The 9,951-nt window shown below is 47.5% G+C and overlaps 1 protein-coding gene across 1 annotated transcript in view; it reads right to left on the bottom strand.

Moving 5' to 3' along the window:
- Positions 1-8,796: 8,796 nt before the first annotated feature.
- Positions 8,797-9,951, bottom strand: part of LOC311529129 (uncharacterized protein) — a 248,970-nt gene continuing 247,815 nt past the window's right edge. Inside the window, exon 11 of the mRNA XM_084644866.1 lies at positions 8,797-8,931. The gene's annotated coding sequence lies outside the window, so the exon portion shown is untranslated. The remainder of the gene's footprint in view (positions 8,932-9,951) is intronic.

Below are 9,951 nucleotides of genomic sequence, written 5' to 3'. Positions count from 1 at the left end.
TTAGGACGGAAGAACCCAATGCACAGCTACAGACTAGGGACCGAATGGCTAGGCAGCAGTTCTGTGGAAAAGGACCTAGGGGTGACAGTGGACGAGAAGCTGGATATGAGTCAGCAGTGTGCCCTTGTTGCCAAGAAGGCCAATGGCATTTTGGGATGTATAAGTAGGGGCATAGCGAGCAGATCGAGGGACGTGATCGTTCCCCTCTATTCGACATTGGTGAGGCCTCATCTGGAGTACTGTGTCCAGTTTTGGGCCCCACACTTCAAGAAGGATGTGGATAAATTGGAGAGAGTCCAGCGAAGGGCAACAAAAATGATTAGGGGACTGGAACACATGAGTTATGAGGAGAGGCTGAGGGAGCTGGGATTGTTTAGCCTGCAGAAGAGAAGAATGAGGGGGGATTTGATAGCTGCTTTCAACTACCTGAAAGGGGGTTCCAAAGAGGATGGCTCTAGACTGTTCTCAATGGTAGCAGATGACAGAACGAGGAGTAATGGTCTCAAGTTGCAGTGGGGGAGGTTTAGATTGGATATTAGGAAAAACTTTTTCACTAAGAGGGTGGTGAAACACTGAAATGCGTTACCTAGGGAGGTGGTAGAATCTCCTTCCTTAGAGGTTTTTAAGGTCAGGCTTGACAAAGCCCTGGCTGGGATGATTTAACTGGGAATTGGTCCTGCTTTTTAGTAGGGGGTTGGACTAGATGACCTTCTGGGGTCCCTTCCAACCCTGATATTCTATGATTCTATGATTTGAGAGTCCGGGTGGAGAATCAGCTGAACAGGAGCTCCCCGTGTTAACGCTGTGGTCAGAAGGGCTAATGTGATCCTGGGATGCATAAAGAGAGGAATCTTGAGTGGGAGCAGACAGCTTATTTTACATATATATTTGGCACTGGTGTGATGCTGCTGGAATGCTGTGTTCAGTTCTGGTGCCCGCAATTCAGGAAGAAGGTTGATCAGTTGGAGAGGGTTCGGAGAAGAGCCAAAGGAATGATACCTGCCTTATAGTGATAGGCTCAGGGAGCTCACTCTATTCAGTTTAACAAAGAGAAGGCTAAGGGGTGACTTGATCACAGTCAGTAAGTATCTACAAATTTAATAATGGGCTCTTCAGTCTAGTAGAGCAATGTATACCACGATCCAATGGCTAGAAGTTGAAGCTAGACAAACTCAGACTGGAAATAAGGCATAAATCTGTAATGGTTAGAGTAATTATCCAATTTATTTGAGCATAAGTTTTCGTGAGCTACAGCTCACTTCATCGGATGCATTCAGTGGAAAATACAGAGGGGAGATTTATATACACAGAGAACATGAAACAATGCATGTTACCATACACACTGTAACAAGAGTGATCAGGTAAGGTGAGCTATTACCAGTAGGAGAGCTGGGGGGAAAAAACCTTTTGGACTGAATACATCCGATGAAGTGAGCTGTAGCTCACGAAAGCTTATGTGCAAATAAATTTGTTAGTCTCTAAGGTGCCACAAGTCCGTCTTTTCTTTTTGCGGATACAGACTAACACGGCTGCTACTCTGAAACCAGTAATTATCCAGTGGACCAATTTACCAAGGGTTGTGGTGGATTCTCCATCACTGACCATTTTTAAATCAAGATTGGATGTTTTTCTCAGAAATCTGCCCTTGGAATTATTGTGGGGCAGTTCTCTGGCCTGTGTGATACAGGAGGTCGGACAGATGATCACAATGGTCCCTTCTGGCCTTGGAATCTGTGAAAAGTATAACAGCTCTCTCTTTCCAAAACTGGATCAGACAGAACAGGTTTAAGATGAGGACGACGATGGGACTGGTTTCGGTGTACTGCTTGCCCTGATGCACTGCCAAATTGCTCAGTGAGCTGAATGAGCTCCTCACCATCATGGCATTGGAAAGGCACCGACTGATAGTTCTTGGAGATTTCAGTCTGCATGCAGAGGAGGAATCTTCTGCGCTGGCTTAGGATTTCCTGGTATGCCTACACGGCAAGGAGAAACCCGCAGCAGTGTGTCTCAGAACTCAGGTCAACGGACTGGGGCTCGCACTGTGGCACTAAAGACAGCTGTGGAGATGTTTGGGCTCAGGTTGGAACTTGGGCTCCGAAGCCCACCCTCCTCCCCTGGCTGGCCATTACCCCTGCATTTGAGGCTGGGGCTCATCTCGCCTGTTGTTTCAATGGTCTGTCGTCAGGGATTAATTGAGCCAGAAGGGCTACAGAGAGCTCAGAGGGAGAGTCTTGTTCCACTGACTAATCCCACGAAGGTTTGGTAGGACACTAACACTCTTGTGTTCTCCACCACTGATGCGGTGGTCCCATGGCACCTTCTTCACTGGCTTTGCTCTCAGAAGGTCACCCAGGCTCACAGATGATCTGCAATAAATGAAGCGAGAGGGGAGATAGCTGGCGTGCTGGTGGTGGAAGTCCTGTGCCGAGGCTGATCAGTTGCACAGGGGGAAAAGAACTAATTCTTTTCCTCCACTGTTGCATCCAGAAAAACCTTGGATAGCAGGTTTGTTTTGAGTGGTAGTCAGAAAGTCTGGTAAATCAGTCCTGCCTCAGCTTGGTAGCTGGTCTGAGTGCCTCCTAATGTGAGGAAATTGCTTGTTGCCCACATGCTCAGGGTTCAGCTGATCGCCATATTTGGGGTCGGGAAGGAATTTTCCTCTAGGGCAGATTGGAAGAGGCCCTGGGGGTTTTTCGCCTTCCTCTGTAGCATGGGGCACGGGTCACTTGCTGGAGGATTCTCTGCACCTTTAAGTCTTTAAACCATGATTTGAGGACTTCAATAGCTCAGACATAGGTGAGAGGTTTATTGCAGGAGTGGATGGGTGAGATTCTGTGGACTGCATTGTGCAGGAGGTCAGACTAGATGATCATAATGGTCTCGTCTGACCTTAATGTCTATGAGTCTATGAGACAGGACTGATCAGATTAGGGATGAGTTATCTGCTTCCTTGAAGGGGAAGCAAGACCCTGTCCTCTCTGCAAAAGTCCCAGATGGTGACGCTCGCTAAAGCATTGGAGGTGTTGGGAGAACTTTGTCCCATAATGTGTGCTTTGGAGCCACATATTCCTGGCTGGTGAAGGCCAGTGGAGAAGTACTAAGCCTCTAGCTTGTGGTGATTGTCAAAATGCCTCTCCAAGAGGGCTGGCTGCCTATTGCTTTGAAGGATGCAACTTTGTGGCCTTTGCTCAAGAAGTCAACACTCGATTCAGACAATCTAGCTAATTATCAACCTATAGCACACATCCCCTGCTTGAGGACGCTTGTGGCGAGACAACTGTCTCAGTATCTAGATGTCCTTGATCGCCTTGCCCCTTACCAATCTAGGTAGAGACCTGGGTAGGGCATGCGGACTGCACTAGTCATGGTGGTTAATGATCTCCTCCTAGCTGTGGACAAAGATCTGTGTCCGTGCGGCTATCAGATCTGTCGGCGACCTTTGTTACCACCAATCATGTCATGTTGCTGACTCACCTGGGGACCCACAATTCCATTTTCTCTCAGAGGTCTGAGCAGGTAGTCAGGCACAACGGTTCCTCTGCCTGAAGAGCTCTCAGACGAAGGGTGGCGGAGTGTGACATTCTCCCTCCTCTTCTAGGTGTACCTGGGGCCAGCAGCAAGATTAACGAGGAGGCCTGAGGTCTGGTGTTTTCCGTATGCTGAAGCTGTATGTCTCCATATCATGTGACCTGAACGATGCAGCTCAGGGACTCAGCCACTTCCTGGTGGAGATCAGGTCACAGATGCGAGCAAGCTGGTCACGGCTCAGCACACACAGGACTGAGGTGATGCTGTGGGTTGGGGGAAGGAGCCGGAGGAGATGGTGGAGATGATATCTATCCCTGTGACGGAGGGAGTATGTCGGCTGCTAGTTATTAGAATCGCCAGCTAAGGGTTGATTTTAGCCACCAGCTGCTGTCTGACGATCACATTACAGCAGTGGCCCAGTCATCTGGTGAGGAGGCTGAGTTCTTTTCTTTCCAATGTTGATGGGGTCACTATGAGCTCTATGTGGGGCCATCCCTTAAAGCCACCTGAGGACTGGCGCTGGTGCAGGAACCACAGCCTGGCTTACTGAGCAGGGCCTCTTGCTGGGAGCCTGTGCCCCAGGGCTCCAGGATCTGCACTGGCAGCCCAATGGACTCCAGGTGGAGTTTAGGGTGTTGGGTACAACCCACCAGAGGACTGCGCAATTCATTGCTCACATTGGCTGAGCGTCCCCTCCTCCCACTCTAGTCAGAATCCTATTGACATTGGTGAAAACTGGGAAAGCAGAAAAGCCTAATTTCCACTGAGACTAGAAATGCCCTGGATTGGCCTGCATGAGGGTCCCCCTCCCCATGTCAAACTGCCACAGAATAGCTTGAGCTGGAGGCCCTTGTTATCAAAGAGACAGGGAAACCGGCAGGACTCAGGAGCTTGCTCTTCTCAACTGGTCTGAAATAGCCCAAATTCATGGCCTACCACAAGAGAATGGTGTGGGTCTGCTTCCCCGGACAGAAAGGAGCTTTGTTTGTAGGTGTTGGCTGGCAGACAGAGTTCAATTCTGAATAATTATTATAATGCTGCTGGGATTCTGTTGTTGTGCCTATTGGGCACAGAATCCCTATTGGGATTCTGTTGTTGTGTCTGCTCTAGGTTCTATGTGTCAGAGAACCTAGAGCACTGTCCAGACGTGAAATCAATGTGTAACTATTACAAACCTCTCCTCAACAAGTAGCACATTTTAAATGTAGGACCCTAAAGTTAGGCCCCTAAACCCATATTTAGGTTTCTAAATAAGTGGCCTGATTTTCAAAATGCTGAGTAGCCAGCAGCGCTCACTGGAGTCAAGATGCCTAAATAAGGGCCTGGGTGCCTAGAGCTAATCCCAGAGTTCCCAGATCATGTACTGAACAATTGTATGATTTTCTTGGGGGGGCAGAAGGGGGTGGGAATTAGCCAGAAGAGAACCATCCTGCATCTACTTCTTACTGATCAGACTGACTGCAAATAATAGAGACGGTGAAACCAGTGACAGCTGAGCACAGTGAGGAATGGGGAGCTCACCAAATCCAGCACTACGCAGGCATTACATTTTGGGAAAACAAACGATGTACAATTAAGAAATGTAGTGAGAAGGATGTAATTGGAGGAATAATTCAAATCCATAAGCATTGGGGATCTTACTTGTCACCATAATTAGGGCATAGTAGATTACAATTCTTCAGAAAAGGAAAAGGACAGGAACATGGCTAAGGGATGACTCTGTGTTGGGTTCTGTACTGCAATCATCAGAGCATATGAATGCCCCAAGATTTACAGTTAAGATTTCTGTTGGGGTGTGGATAGCCGGGGAGGGAACCACACAGATACACAGAGTCAGTTAAGGAGGAAAGGGAAAGTTGCTAGAAAGCAGAATGAGTTAATGTTGCCAAAAGCATTAAGAGAACTAAAAAGCACTTTTACAAAGCTATCCAGAGAAGACGCGCCCCAACTAAAAGCTAAGAAGGGGGACAAACCAAGAATGCATCTAAAATGGCTGAAACTGGACTCTAGATCTCTTTAGCAGAAATAAAGGGGAAAAAAGACTGTACAACTAGGAAATCAAGAATATCTTATTAAAAGAGCTATTCAAGTATATAAAGGTTGTTACAGGGAGGAGGGAGAAAAATTGTTCTCCTTAACCTCTGAGGATAGGACAAGAAGTGGTGGCCCGGCCTGCGCCACTTCCTGCAGCTCCCATTGGCCGGGAACAGCGAACCGCAGCCACTGGGAGTTGCAAGAGGCCGTACCTGCGGGAGCTCAGGTAAACAAAGCGTCTTGCGGTCCATCAGGGGCTTACCCTGAACAAGCTGTGAACCAAGTTTGGGAACCCCTGGTCTAGATAATACTTAGTACTGCCGTGAATGCAGGGGACTGGACCAGATGACCTCTCGAGGTCCCTTCCAGTCCTACACTTCTATGATTCTATTGCTAAACATCAGAGAAAGGAATCTTTGGGAAATCTGAACATATTCAGTTCAGCAGAGCCAAGTGACATGAATCCAAAGGTATTACAGAAATGGGCCCATGAATGAACCAAATCAGGAACAATCATGCCTGCAGTTACAATTGGGTGAGTCTAAGACTAGCCTCAATATTAAGAAAAAAAATTCACTCAGCATCTAGGGCTTGACCAGCTGTCTCTGTGTCAATGGGAATCAACTCCTAGAAGGTGATGAGCAAGGAGCAGTAAGTAGCACTAGGACTTTATAAAGAAGGAACTGAGCTGCAGGAGGGGCTTTAGAGAGAGGTATGCCCTGGGGTGGAGGGCTCTGCTCAGGGTGCCCACCTTTGCAGAAGGGGATATTACTCACTAGTAACTGTTCTCTGCAAATTTCCCCTGAGCATTCCTACTTGTAGGCTATGGCGCCCCTGGCAGCAAGCTGTGGAATTACCTTGAAAAGCCATGCCCACTGACATGAGGATGATATCATCATGCGACTCAGTGAGGGAGTGCACCCCCCTCAACAGCCTTAGTTCCTTCTCCGTAGACTCCAGAGCCCTGACACTGAACAGAACTCTGAGGTAGAGGGAAAGCAGGTGGGTAATTTGAATGCACAGAGGTAACTCTTGGGAAGTAACTTTGCTTTCTTCTTTGAAGGCCTCTGTGGGAGATTAGCAAGCAGAGCTCCACCAGGTGGACGATGGGCAAGGAGTTCTTAGCTAAATATGGACAGTAGCACCAAGCACTGGAGTGTAATCTAAGCCCAAGGAGCAGTCTGGTGAAAGTGTGCTCTGAACTCCAAGTTGCTGCTGTGCAAACCTCCACCACCAGGGGAATCTGTCTGAAGAAGGCTACTGGTGCTGCAGTGCCTCTTGTGGAGTGGGTCTTCCTACCAGGAGTTACTGGCTTGTGAGCTAAGATGTAACAACATTCTGCACAACTCCTAATCCAGTGAGAGAGTCTCTGGTTGGTAACAGGTTCTCACAGTTTGTAAGAGGACTACGTTAATGAGAACTGCGTATCTTTTAGTTTGTGCCGGAAGTCTTCACATGGGACAATTACAGCCCAACATTTTGGTGTGCTCTGCAGTTCACACCCCTGTAGTCAGTACTGTGGTGCAGTGTAGACACGTGCAGAGACAGCCGGAAGGAACATAAGAATGGCCATACTGAGTCAGACCAATCCATCTAGCTCAGGAGCATGTCTTCCGACAGTGGCCGGTGCTGGGTATTTCAGAGTGAGAGAACAGAACAGGGCAATTATTGAGTGATCCATCTCCTGTTGTCCACCCCAGCTGCTGGCAGTCAGAGGTTCAGGGACACCAGAGCATAGGGTTGCACCCCTGACCATCTTGGCTAATAGCCACGGATGGGCCAATCCTCCATGAACTTATCTAGTTCTTTTTTTGAACCCATTTATTTTTTGGCCTTCACAACATCCCCTGGCAATGAGTTCCACATATGGACTGTGTGTTGCATGAAGCAATAATTCCTTATATTTGTTTTAAACCTGCTAACTATTAATTTCATTGGGTGACCCCTAGATTTTGTATTGTGTGAAAGTGTAAATAAATTGCCCTATTCGCTTTCTCCACACCAGTCATTATAGACCTCTATCGTATCCCCCCCTTCATCGTCTCTTTTCTAAGATGAAGAGTGCCTATATTTTACTCTTTCCTCACATAGAAGCTGTTCCATACCCCTAATCATTTTTGTTCCTCTTCTCTGTACTTTTTCCAATTCTAATATATCTTTTTTGAGATGGGATGTCCAGATCTGCACGCAGTATTCAAGGTGTGGACGTATCATGGATTTATATTATATAGAGGCAATATTACATTTTCTGTCTTATTATCTATCCCTTTCTTAATGATTCCAAACATTTTGTTCGCTTTTTTGACTGCCACTGCACATTGAGTGGATGTTCTCAGAGAACTCTCCACAAGGACTCCAAGATCTCTGTCTTGAGTGGTTAACAGCTAATTTAGATGCCATCATTTTGTATGCATAGTTGGGATTATGTTTTCCAATGGGCATTACTTTGCATTTATCGACACTGAATTTCATCTGCCATTTTGTTGCCCAGTCACCCAGTTTTGTGACTCTTCGCAGTCAGCTTTGGATTTAAGTATCGCAAGTAATTTAGTATCGTCTGCAAACTTAACCACCATGCTGTTAACCCCAACATCATTTATGAATATGCAGACTAGCACAGATCCCATCATGGAATCTTGTGGGACCTGGCTATTTACCACTTTCCATTGTGAAAATTCACCACTTATTCCCACCCTTTGTTTCCTATCTTTTAACCAGTTACTACTCCATAAGGGGACCTTCCCTCTTAACAGAAGCAGCTGAAAGCACAGTATCTGACCTGGAGAGATGTTTTTGTGTTGGGGTACAAGAGAACTTTTGGATTGTTATCTAAAGAAGCTGTTTCCTGCTATTTGATTCTTTCTGTGTTCAGAGACACAGGACTTTGTGCATTCTTTATAAACAGCATCAAAGAAATACCTGACTCTCACCAATTTCTGCTCCCTGCTGGAACACCTACAGCACCTCAAACTGCCGCTAGCCACTCAGGTCGAAAAGGGGCAACAATAAGAAATGGCAGTATCATCTCTCTAGCATACGTGGTGGCAATCTCGAGTCACCACAACAGAGCACAGCTTTCTGGCCCAGCTGTAGGTACTGTGCACACAGCCGAGAAAGGGGCAAACCCTTATGTAGCCGATATTCTCCAGCTGGGTGCTTCAGTGAGTATCTTACCAGCCGGCTAGCGGCCCGCACCTCGGCCTGGAGACTGTGCGCTGCCGTCTCTTCCTTCTGCAGCTCATCCTGAACATCAGCAAGTCTCTGCTGCAGCGCTGCCTGCTCCTCCCACTGGCATGCTGGCATATCACAGGAAAGACTCCCGCTGGCTTGTCCCCAGGTCCTCAGGCTGGACGGCAGTTTCTCAATCTGGCGGAGAGATGCACACACCTCACCAAAGGAAGCCTGGGGCTAGCCCCGCCTGGCAGCCCCGCGGCCAGCACTGTGCACACAGAAGATCCTGCTGCCCTCAGGTGCAGTCTGCAGCCCTGCTTTCCCAGAGACGCGTGACCTCATTCTGATGGTCTGGCTCCCAAGTCCGTGTGTGATTTAGAATCCAGTGGAAACTCATTGCTATATTTGCTTTCCACAAACAACTCTCGGTATAACTTTTCATGAGTGATGTACCCGAATACTTGGATGCTAATATCTAAACTGTATTCTTAAATTTATTCACCTAAATGTGGGTTATTGCTGATTATGTACTATATGTATCTCATGACTTTCAAAACAAATTGTATTTGTGGATAATCTAAGCACTATACCCAGATGTACAGACACTCTTTTCTTAACCTGTGTACTATATAATTTTTTAACATTAGCTTTAATAAAATTTTTAAGTATTTAAAAGACGAAGGTTCAGGGAATGTCCCAGCCAGGGATGACAGCATCTGCCTGGGAAGAGAGAGAGAGGATCCCTTCCTCCCACCCTCTTTCAGGAGACCCCCAGCAATTTTAGATCATGGGAATTATCTTCTCCTTGCTGGCCCAGCCAGAGTGATGGAGTCCCCAGAGGGCTGCTGCAGGGTGACTGAAACAGACAGAGACCTTCCCAGCTCAGAAGCACTCAGAGGAAGTGCTTCCAAGCAGCAGCCTCGGAGATTTCTGTTAAACACTCCTAATCTCACAGAATGACAAGCTGTCCAGCCCCTTCCCTGTCTGCACTTGTGACCTTGCCACACTTTCAGGGTAACTGCATCTGTACAGGCCCTGTGTGGTCCACTCCAGGAGTGCACAGCCTGGTCTCAGGTCTCCAGCTGCCACCTGTCTGTGGGTGGGACCCTTGTCCCAGTCCCTTCTGGCTGGGGGTTCTCGAGCTGCCCAGCTCCCTGCCTTATACTGTGATATCCCTAGCAAGCCAGCTCTGTGTAACAGAAAGTGTCTGAGCAT

This window comes from Lepidochelys olivacea, assembly GCF_965140295.1.
Source record: "Lepidochelys olivacea isolate rLepOli2 genome assembly, chromosome: 12".
Classification (NCBI taxonomy): Eukaryota; Metazoa; Chordata; order Testudines; family Cheloniidae; genus Lepidochelys; species Lepidochelys olivacea.
This window is presented reverse-complemented; position numbering and strand designations above follow the sequence as displayed.